Raw genomic sequence first — 8,822 nt, 5'->3', positions numbered from 1 at the left:
ATAGAGAGACCAATCATCTCCTCCAGACAGATAATACCCCCCCCCATATAGAGAGACCAATCATCTCCTCCAGACAGATAATACCCCCCCCCCCCATATAGAGACCAATCATCTCCTCCAGACAGATAATACCCCCCCATATAGAGAGACCAATCATCTCCTCCAGACAGATAATACCCCCCCCCCATATAGAGAGACCAATCATCTCCTCCAGACAGATAATACCCCCCCCCCATATAGAGAGACCAATCATCTCCTCCAGACAGATAATACCCCCCCCCCATATAGAGAGACCAATCATCTCCTCCAGACAGATAATACCCCCCTCCATATAGAGAGATCAATCATCTCCTCCAGACAGATAATACCCCCCCCCCATATAGAGAGACCAATCATCTCCTCCAGACAGATAATACCCCCCCCCATATAGAGAGACCAATCATCTCCTCCAGACAGATAATACCCCTCCCCATATAGAGACCAATCATCTCCTCCAGACAGATAATACCCCCCCCCATATAGAGAACCAATCATCTCCTCCAGACAGATAATACCCCCCCCATATAGAGAGATCAATCATCTCCTCCAGACAGATAATACCCCCCCCCCCATATAGAGAGACCAATCATCTCCTCCAGACAGATAATACCCCCCCCCATATAGAGAGACCAATCATCTCCTCCAGACAGATAATACCCCCCCCCATATAGAGAGACCAATATCTCCTCCAGACAGATAATACCCCCCCCATATAGAGAGACCAATCATCTCCTCCAGACAGATAATACCCCCCCCCCATATAGAGACCAATCATCTCCTCCAGACAGATAATACCCCCCCCATATAGAGAGACCAATCATCTCCTCCAGACAGATAATACCCCCCCCCCCATATAGAGAGACCAATCATCTCCTCCAGACAGATAATACCCCCCCCCCCATATAGAGAGACCAATCATCTCCTCCAGACAGATAATACCCCCCCCCCATATAGAGAGACCAATCATCTCCTCCAGACAGATAATACCCCCCCCCCATATAGAGACCAATCATCTCCTCCAGACAGATAATACCCCCCCCCCCCCATATAGAGAGATCAATCATCTCCTCAGACAGATAATACCCCCCCCCATATAGAGAGACCAATCATCTCCTCCAGACAGATAATACCCCCCCCCCCATATAGAGACCAATCATCTCCTCCAGACAGATAATACCCCCCCCATATAGAGAGACCAATCATCTCCTCCAGACAGATAATACCCCCCCATATAGAGAGACCAATCATCTCCTCCAGACGGATAATACCCCCCCCCATATAGAGAGATCAATCATCTCCTCCAGACAGATAATACCCTCCCATATAGAGAGACCAATCATCTCCTCCAGACAGATAATACCCCCCCATATAGAGAGACCAATCATCTCCTCCAGACGGATAATACCCCCCCCCCATATAGAGAGATCAATCATCTCCTCCAGACAGATAATACCCTCCCATATAGAGAGACCAATCATCTCCTCCAGACAGATAATACCCCCCCCCATATAGAGAGACCAATCATCTCCTTCAGACAGATAATACCCCCCCATATAGAGACCAATCATCTCCGCCAGACAGATAATACCCCCCCCCCCCCCCATATAGAGACCAATCATCTCCTCCAGACAGATAATACCCCCCCCCCATATAGAGACCAATCATCTCCTCCAGACAGATAATACCCCCCCCCATATAGAGACCAATCATCTCCTCCAGACAGATAATACCCCCCCCCCATATAGAGAGACCAATCATCTCCTCCAGACAGATAATACCCCCCCCATATAGAGAGACCAATCATCTCCTCCAGACAGATAATACCCCCCCATATAGAGAGACCAATCATCTCCTCCAGACAGATAATACCCCCCCCCCATATAGAGAGACCAATCATCTCCTCCAGACAGATAATACCCCCCCCCCATATTGAGAGACCAATCATCTCCAGACAGATAATACCCCCCCCATATAGAGAGACCAATCATCTCCTCCAGACAGATAATACCCCCCCCCATATAGAGAGACCAATCATCTCCTCCAGACAGATAATACCCCCCCCCCCATATAGAGAGACCAATCATCTCCTCCAGACAGATAATACCCCCCCCCATATAGAGAGACCAACCATCTCCTCCAGACAGATAATGCCCCCCCCCCATATAGAGAGACCAATCATCTCCTCCAGACAGATAATACCCCCCCCCATATAGAGAGACCAATCATCTCCTCCAGACAGATAATACCCCCCCCCCCCATATAGAGACCAATCATCTCCGCCAGACAGATAAAACCCCCCCCCATATAGAGAGACCAATCATCTCCTCCAGACAGATAATACCCCCCCCATATAGAGAGACCAATCATCTCCTCCAGACAGATAATACCCCCCCCATATAGAGAGACCAATCATCTCCTCCAGACAGATAATACCCCCCCCCCCCATATAGAGAGACCAATCATCTCCTCCAGACAGATAATACCCCCCCCCATATAGAGAGACCAATCATCTCCTCCAGACAGATAATACCCCCCCCCATATAGAGAGACCAATCATCTCCTCCAGACAGATAATACCCCCCCCCATATAGAGAGATCAATCATCTCCTCCAGACAGATAATACCCCCCCCCATATAGAGAGACCAATCATCTCCTCCAGACAGATAATACCCCCCCCATATAGAGAGACCAATCATCTCCTCCAGACAGATAATACCCCCCCCATATAGAGACCAATCATCTCCTCCAGACAGATAATACCCCCCCCCCATATAGAGAGACCAATCATCTCCTCCAGACATATAATACCCCCCATATAGAGAGATCAATCATCTCCTCCAGACAGATAATACCCCCCCCCCCCATATAGAGAGACCAATCATCTCCTCCAGACAGATAATACCCCCCCCCATATAGAGAGACCAATCATCTCCTCCAGACAGATAATACCCCCCCCATATAGAGAGACCAATATCTCCTCCAGACAGATAATACCCCCCCCATATAGAGAGACCAATCATCTCCTCCAGACAGATAATACCCCCCCCCCCATATAGAGACCAATCATCTCCTCCAGACAGATAATACCCCCCCATATAGAGAGACCAATCATCTCCTCCAGACAGATAATACCCCCCCCCATATAGAGAGACCAATCATCTCCTCCAGACAGATAATACCCCCCCCCCCCATATAGAGAGACCAATCATCTCCTCCAGACAGATAATACCCCCCCCCCCATATAGAGAGACCAATCATCTCCTCCAGACAGATAATACCCCCCCCCATATAGAGAGACCAATCATCTCCTCCAGACAGATAATACCCCCCCCCCCATATAGAGACCAATCATCTCCTCCAGACAGATAATACCCCCCCCCCCATATAGAGAGATCAATCATCTCCTCCAGACAGATAATACCCCCCCCCATATAGAGAGACCAATCATCTCCTCCAGACAGATAATACCCCCCCCCCATATAGAGAGACCAATCATCTCCTTCAGACAGATAATACCCCCCCCCATATAGAGACCAATCATCTCCGCCAGACAGATAATACCCCCCCATATAGAGAGACCAATCATCTCCTCCAGACAGGTAATACCCCCCCCCATATAGAGAGACCAATCATCTCCTCCAGACAGATAATACCCCCCCCCATATTGAGAGACCAATCATCTCCAGACAGATAATACCCCCCCCCATATAGAGAGACCAATCATCTCCTCCAGACAGATAATACCCCCCCCATATAGAGAGACCAATCATCTCCTCCAGACAGATAATACCCCCCCCATATAGAGAGACCAATCATCTCCTCCAGACAGATAATACCCCCCTCCATATAGAGAGATCAATCATCTCCTCCAGACAGATAATACCCCCCCCCCCATATAGAGAGACCAATCATCTCCTCCAGACAGATAATACCCCCCTCCATATAGAGAGACCAATCATCTCCTCCAGACAGATAATACCCCCCTCCATATAGAGAGATCAATCATCTCCTCCAGACAGATAATACCCCCCTCCATATAGAGAGATCAATCATCTCCTCCAGACAGATAATACCCCCCCCCCATATAGAGAGACCAATCATCTCCTCAGACAGATAATACCCCCCCCCCATATAGAGAGACCAATCATCTCCTCCAGACAGATAATACCCCCCCTCATATAGAGAGACCAATCATCTCCTCCAGACAGATAATACCCCCCATATAGAGAGACCAATCATCTCCTCCAGACAGATAATACCACCCCCCCCATATAGAGAGACCAATCATCTCCTCCAGACAGATAATACCCCCCCCCATATAGAGAGACCAATCATCTCCTCCAGACAGATAATACCCCCCTCCATATAGAGAGATCAATCATCTCCTCCAGACAGATAATCCCCCCCCCCATATAGAGAGATCAATCATCTCCTCCAGACAGATAATACCCCCCCCCATATAGAGAGACCAACCATCTCCTCCAGACAGATAATGCCCCCCCCCCCATATAGAGAGACCAATCATCTCCTCCAGACAGATAATACCCCCCCATATAGAGAGACCAATCATCTCCTCCAGACAGATAATACCCCCCCCCATATAGAGAGACCAATCATCTCCTCCAGACAGATAATACCCCCCCCATATAGAGACCAATCATCTCCTCCAGACAGATAATACCCCCCCCCCCCATATAGAGAGACCAATCATCTCCTCCAGACATATAATACCCCCCCATATAGAGAGATCAATCATCTCCTCCAGACAGATAATACCCCCCCCCATATAGAGAGACCAATCATCTCCTCCAGACAGATAATACCCCCCCCCATATAGAAAGACCAATCATCTCCTCCAGACAGATAATACCCCCCCCATATAGAGAGACCAATCATCTCCTCCAGACAGATAATACCCCCCCATATAGAGAGACCAATCATCTCCTCCAGACAGATAATACCCCCCCCCCCATATAGAGAGACCAATCATCTCCTCCAGACAGATAATAGCCCCCCATATAGAGACCAATCATCTCCTCCAGACAGATAATACCCCCCCCCATATAGAGAGACCAATCATCTCCTCCAGACAGATAATACCCCCCCCCCCATATAGAGAGACCAATATCTCCTCCAGACAGATAATACCCCCCCATATAGAGAGACCAATCATCTCCTCCAGACAGATAATACCCCCCCCCATATAGAGAGACCAATCATCTCCTCCAGACAGATAATACCCCCCCCATATAGAGAGACCAATCATCTCCTCCAGACAGATAATACCCCCCCCCATATAGAGAGACCAATCATCTCCTCCAGACAGATAATACCCCCCCCCCCATATAGAGACCAATCATCTCCTCCAGACAGATAATACCCCCCCCATATAGAGAGATCAATCATCTCCTCCAGACAGATAATACCCCCCCCATATAGAGACCAATCATCTCCTCCAGACAGATAATACCCCCCCCCCATATAGAGAGACCAATCATCTCCTCCAGACATATAATACCCCCCCATATAGAGAGATCAATCATCTCCTCCAGACAGATAATACCCCCCCCCCCCCCATATAGAGAGACCAATCATCTCCTCCAGACAGATAATACCCCCCCCCCATATAGAGACCAATCATCTCCTCCAGACAGATAATACCCCCCCCCCATATAGAGAGACCAATCATCTCCTCCAGACAGATAATACCCCCCCCCCATATAGAGACCAATCATCTCCTCCAGACAGATAATACCCCCCCATATAGAGACCAATCATCTCCTCCAGACAGATAATACCCCCCCCCCCCCCATATAGAGACCAATCATCTCCTCCAGACAGATAATGCCCCCCCCCCCATATAGAGAGACCAATCATCTCCTTCAGACAGATATTACCCCCCCCCCATATAGAGACCAATCATCTCCGCCAGACAGATAATACCCCCCCATATTGAGAGACCAATCATCTCCAGACAGATAATACCCCCCCCCATATAGAGAGACCAATCATCTCCTCCAGACAGATAATACCCCCCCCCATATTGAGAGACCAATCATCTAAAGACAGATAATACCCCCCCCCCCATATAGAGAGACCAATCATCTCCTCCAGACAGATAATACCCCCCCCCATATAGAGAGACCAATCATCTCCTCCAGACAGATAATACCCCCCCCCCCATATAGAGAGACCAATCATCTCCTCCAGACAGATAATACCCCCTCCATATAGAGAGATCAATCATCTCTTCCAGACAGATAATACCCCCCCCCATATAGAGAGACCAATCATCTCCTCCAGACAGATAATACCCCCCCCCCCATATAGAGAGACCAATCATCTCCTCCAGACAGATAATACCCCCCTCCATATAGAGAGATCAATCATCTCCTCCAGACAGATAATACCCCCCCCATATAGAGAGACCAATCATCTCCTCCAGACAGATAATACCCCCCCATATAGAGAGACCAACCATCTCCTCCAGACAGATAATGCCCCCCCCCCCCATATAGAGAGACCAATCATCTCCTCCAGACAGATAATACCCCCCCCCCCATATAGAGACCAATCATCTCCTCCAGACAGATAATACCCCCCCCCCCATATAGAGACCAATCATCTCCTCCAGACAGATAATACCCCCCCATATAGAGACCAATCATCTCCTCCAGACAGATAATACCCCCCCCCCCCATATAGAGAGACCAATCATCTCTTCCAGACAGATAAAACCCCCCCCATATAGAGACCAATCATCTCCTCCAGACAGATAATACCCCCCCCGCTATAGAGAGACCAATCATCTCCTCCAGACAGATAATACCCCCCCCCTATTGAGAGATCAATCATCTCCTCCAGACAGATAATATCCCCCCATATAGAGAGACCAATCATCTCCTCCAGACAGATAATACCCCCCCCCCATATAGAGACCAATCATCTCCTCCAGACAGATAATAACCCCCCCCCCCCAATAAAGAGAGACCAATCATCTCCTCCAGACAGATAATACCCCCCCCCCATATAGAGAGACCAATCATCTCCTCCAGACAGATAATACCCCCCCCATATAGAGACCAATCATCTCCTCCAGACAGATAATACCCCCCCCCCATATAGAGAGACCAATCATCTCCTCCAGACAGATAATACCCCCCCCCCCATATAGAGAGACCAATCATCTCCTCCAGACAGATAATACCCCCCCCACCCCATATAGAGAGACCAATCATCTCCTCCAGACAGATAATACCCCCCCCACCCCATATAGAGAGACCAATCATCTCCTCCAGACAGATAATACCCCCCCATATAGAGACCAATCATCTCCTCCAGACAGATAATACCCCCCCCCCCCATATAGAGAGACCAATCATCTCCTCCAGACAGATAATACCCCCCCATATAGAGAAAAATCATCTCCTCCAGACAGATAATACCCCCCCCCCCCCATATAGAGAGACCAATCATCTCCTCCAGACAGATAATACCCCCCCTATAGAGAGACCAATATCTCCTCCAGACAGATAATACCCCCCCCCATATAGAGAGACCAATCATCTCCTCCAGACAGATAATACCCCCCCCCATATAGAGACCAATCATCTCCTCCAGACAGATAATACCCCCCCCATATAGAGAGACCAATCATCTCCTCCAGACAGATAATACCCCCCCCCCCCCATATAGAGAGACCAATCATCTCCTCCAGACAGATAATACCCCCCCCCCCATATAGAGAGACCAATCATCTCCTCCAGACAGATAATACCCCCCCCCATATAGAGAGATCAATCATCTCCTCCAGACAGATAATACCCCCCCCCATACAGAGAGACCAATCATCTCCTCCAGACAGATAATACCCCCCCCCCCCATATAGAGAGACCAATCATCTCCTCCAGACAGATAATACCCCCCCCCCATATAGAGAGATCAATCATCTCCTCCAGACAGATAATACCCCCCCATATAGAGAGACCAATCATCTCCTCCAGACAGATAATACCCCCCCCCCCCCATATAGAGAGACCAATCATCTCCTCCAGACAGATAATACCTCCCCCATATAGAGACCAATCTTCTCCTCCAGACAGATAATACCCCCCCCCATATAGAGAGACCAATCATCTCCTCCAGACAGATAATACCCCCCCCCCCATATAGAGAGACCAATCTTCTCCTCCAGACAGATAATACCCCCCCATATAGAGAGACCAATCATCTCCTCCAGACAGATAATACCCCCCCCCCATATAGAGAGACCAATCATCTCCTCCAGACAGATAATACCCCCCCATATAGAGAGACCAATCATCTCCTCCAGACAGATAATACCCCCCCTTCCATATAGAGAGATCAGTCATCTCCTCCAGACAGATAATATCCCCCCATATAGAGAGACCAATCATCTCCTCCAGACAGATAATACCCCCCCATATAGAGACCAATCATCTCCTCCAGACAGATAATACCCCCCCCCCATATAGAGAGACCAATCATCTCCTCCAGACAGATAATACCCCCCCATATAGAGAGACCAATCATCTCCTCCAGATAGATAATACCCCCCCCATATAGAGACCAATCATCTCCTCCAGACAGATAATACCCCCCCCCCCATATAGAGAGACCAATCATCTCCTCCAGACAGATAATACCCCCCCATATAGAGAGACCAATCATCTCCTCCAGACAGATAATACCCCCCCCCCATATAGAGAGACCAATCATCTCCTCCAGACAGATAATACCCCCCCCCCATTTAGAGAGACCA

This window comes from Aquarana catesbeiana, linkage group LG11, assembly GCF_042186555.1.
Source record: "Aquarana catesbeiana isolate 2022-GZ linkage group LG11, ASM4218655v1, whole genome shotgun sequence".
Classification (NCBI taxonomy): Eukaryota; Metazoa; Chordata; class Amphibia; order Anura; family Ranidae; genus Aquarana; species Aquarana catesbeiana.
This window is presented reverse-complemented; position numbering follows the sequence as displayed.